We start from the raw sequence: 3,693 nt of genomic DNA on the forward strand, positions 1-3,693 counted from the left end.
GGGTGGGGTGAGGAGTGTGGTATGGGTCGTGGGTGGGGGTGGCGGTTGAGGGTGGAATGGGGTGGCCAAAACATAGGGGCAGTGTGGAGAAGGGCCAACAGGAGGCATATATGTATGCAACATGGGGCCCCAGCTTGCAGCTTAGCTGACTACACCCTACTCGGGCCTAGTTATTACCCCGAGGAAAGCTGATTTGGGGGCTCAAGGGGGAGGTGAGATCTCACAGTGACCATAGGACTGCTTGAGCAAGTTTGGAGAATATCTCATGGCCTGACCCTCCATATTTGGCAGCCTACACGGGGCACGGGCTAGTAATTAAGCTGAAACGATTGGCTAGGGGGCTGCTTGTTCAGAGTTCCAGCAAAGGCACTGAAAGCAGAGCTGCCACGCTCTCTTCAGTGCTGGGATTGGGATCCGGGAGATAGGCATGCAGAGCATTCTGGGTGGTAAGATGTGCTCTGTAAGAAATCCGATGCACCCTTTGAGAAAGGCAACACAGAATAAACACGAGGCTGAATCTGTTAGCCTGAGACTGAATATCTTTGGCTGTGCAAGAGAAACCTGTACTCATGGCAAAATGGAGTGCTATTAGGACAAGCAATAAATAAATAAATAAATACATAAAAATCGGGGATGGTATAGGAAGAATCCTAGTAAGGGCATACCTGCCAAAAATCTCCACTCTTGGGATGGAGATTTGGGATCTATGGATGTGCAGCTTACTGGATGTGGAGCCACTTCTGCTCCGCAGAGCCTCATAACTACACAGCCTCCCTACTACTGCCCCTGTGTTTTGGCCACCCCACCCCAATAAGCCCAATCACGAAGAAAAACCCTGAAGAGCCTGGTGCAGTGGCTCCTACACTAGTCCCAGCTATTCAGGAGGCTGAGATGGTTGGATCACTTGAACCCAGGAGTTTGAGGCTGCGGTAAGCTAGAATCATGTGGTGGCACTCCAGCCTGGGCAACAGATAGAGGCCCCTTTTCTCTAAAATAAATAATAAAATAAGAAATAAAATGAAAATGAAAGAAAGGAAAATGCTAGAGAGTCTGTCACGAGGAAGGGCATGGAGACGTTTTCTGAGGGTGGACAACTCATGAATCCTTAATTTTTCTAGAGATTGTGTGTGTGCTGTTAAGTGATGGTATATACTTTATTTTGTTTTTTAAAAATATTTTTAAAATTTTTATTATTTTAAAATGTTCTTTTAAAAACTTTCTGTATCTATTTACAAATATTGGTTATTTGAGGGTTTTTTGGCAGCATATATAAAGATTCAGACCCGTTGAGTCTGTAGCCTACCAAGAGAGAGAGCTCTGGTCTTCATGGTGATTCTGAGCATGGAAAGGCCCTTGCACTTGGCAGCATGCAGGGAACCAGTATGGCAGGACTAAGCCACTTGCCCCATTAATTGACTGCCATCCACTGGGCTAAGTGAGATCCTTGCATTCTATCCCTAGTGAAAAAGAGAGAGGAAGAAGAAGAAAAATAGATAATAAGAAAATTGAAAAAGAAATGAAGAAATGTACATTGTAGGGAGCAGGAAAGGACTACCAGTAATGGGAGGCATCAGCTAGGAGCACAGATCTGAAGCATGACTCACTGTGTGTCCTGGGACACTGGATGAATCTATCTGGTTCTTAGCTTCTTCACCTATAAAATGGAGATAACAACAGTGTCTTGATCATCGGGTTTTCATGAGAGTTCAATGAGGCAAAGCATACGTGTAACTGAACACAGCTCTGACTGCTCGCCAATTGCAAAGTCCAATGAACAAGAATGACGTCTGGTAAAAGAAAGTGGCTTTATTCCAGAGCTAGCTGAGGGGAATTAGTACAGGCTGCCTTAAGGAAGCCACTACAGCCTTTGGGGCAGAAGGCAGGAGCTTTGAAAGGGGGGCTTGGCATGAACGACATACAGGGGAGAGGGCGATGGAGTGCGGAGTCTGTGTGACTTGCTTCGGATGTCTTATCTATCAGGTGGTCTGGCTGGCACCGTCATGGGCAGAGCTAGGTTGTAAATTGAGACAATCTCAATTTGCCTCCTGGTAGGAGAGAGTTCTGGAGGTTCCTGGTTTGCTTTAAGGTTCAGTCTCTGTAACTTCTAAGTAAACATGTAGTTAGATAAGCTTGCTGTGTAGGGAGTGTCTGGTGGAGAGAAGGTAAAGGTTATAATGGCATTCCCAAAGAGCTAAGTAGGAGGTGTGAGGAAAGGAAAAAGGAAAAAATAATTCATTTGAGTCTTTAAAAAAGAGGTACTTGGTTACATATAGACTGTTTTATTCTTTTTCTTCAACTCCAAATAGTCAATTTATCAGCAAATCCTGTTGACCCCACCTCAGAAACCCATTCCCAAACCGTTAATTTTTTTCTCTGACATGCCGAAGATAATCACTGTCGTCTTAAACCTGGGATAATGCATTAATGTCCTGTCTCCCTGCTTTCACCTTTTTTCTCCTATAAACATTCTCCACCCAGCAGCCAGAGTGATCTGATGATGAAAATGTGAATTACACCATCGTGCCCCTGCTTATATCACTTTCATAAGGCTTGTTCTTGGGTTGGGTCCAGAGTAGGTACTTAATACATGGTAATGTTTATTACATTATCTGGTATCTAAGAATAAAATATATTAGGCCAAGAAAGAAAATCGATCTGCTGAGTGAAAGACACAGTCTTCTGGCACATTTCCTGGCCCAGGGCTCATACATGCAGCAGCCAACATAGGCTTACTGACGGAAGCACATATACGTACATAGAAACGTGGTACATGTATTGTTTTCACAAGAAGATGCTCTATCTTCATTACATGCTCCCGGAGGATAACAATCACTCTCTCTCTTTCCCTTGTGAATAAAAAAATATGAGAGTGAGTCAAGTAGGAAATGTGAGGCTACATGGTCTGGTCATTTGTGAAATTGTATAATTAAGCACCTCAATTAATCCTCAAAACACCTCTATGATTTAGGGATGACTGTTATCTCCATTTAAAAAATTATTAAACCAAGGCAAAATGAGAATAAACTGCTCACCAGATTAGCCAGCTAGCAGGTGGTGAGTGAAGCCATGATTCAGATATCCAGTCTGGTTCTAGGGTCGCTGCTCACATAAATCTGTTACATCAGGCCATGATTTGTGGCTATTTTTGCTTAGGACGAGGGTTCCATTGGGTACCTAAGGTTTTCAAGAGTGAATCAAAAATTAAAAACTAAATTATATTTAAAATAAAACATTTAAGTAAACACTAGCTTTTCTGGTGCCCACATAGGGCAACAACACTCACCTAAGGTGCCTATGAGTGACTGAAAGTGAGAAAACACTGGGGTACACTGTGGAAATCTGAGATGTGGAAGAACGTCGAGCTGTCACAGATGTCCCAGCTAGTCTACTGCACCCCATGATTAAAACTCTTACATGTCTCTCATGCAGCATTTGATTCAAGGCTGAAAATTGATCATGAACTGATTAGGCAAGAGAAGGAGAGGGGTGCAGACTCCAACAAAAGTCAGATGGAGGAGGCAACATTTTGGTTGAAGTCAGAGAGCAGCTGTGAGATTGCCATCCCTTGACATCTTTTTGAAAGTGAATTGTTTAATCATCTGTTTTTTTTTTTTTTTTTTTTTAGCTGATTTCTTAGCCATCTTGCAGAAATATGAGGCAGGGGCACTTATCCATTAGATACAGTAGGTAAGG

The 3,693-nt window shown here is 43.1% G+C and overlaps 1 long non-coding RNA gene across 1 annotated transcript; it reads right to left on the reverse strand.

Moving 5' to 3' along the window:
- Nucleotides 1–1,389: 1,389 nt before the first annotated feature.
- On the reverse strand, nucleotides 1,390–3,445 carry LOC105537532. The gene is made up of 3 exons (XR_001005726.1): nucleotides 3,284–3,445; nucleotides 1,605–1,654; nucleotides 1,390–1,457 (listed from the first exon to the last, which is right to left on the reverse strand). It is a non-coding gene; the product is annotated as an uncharacterized LOC105537532 (long non-coding RNA).
- Between the last annotated feature and the right edge of the window lie 248 nt (nucleotides 3,446–3,693).

This window comes from Mandrillus leucophaeus, unplaced genomic scaffold, assembly GCF_000951045.1.
Source record: "Mandrillus leucophaeus isolate KB7577 unplaced genomic scaffold, Mleu.le_1.0 Scaffold174, whole genome shotgun sequence".
NCBI lineage: Eukaryota > Metazoa > Chordata > Mammalia > Primates > Cercopithecidae > Mandrillus > Mandrillus leucophaeus.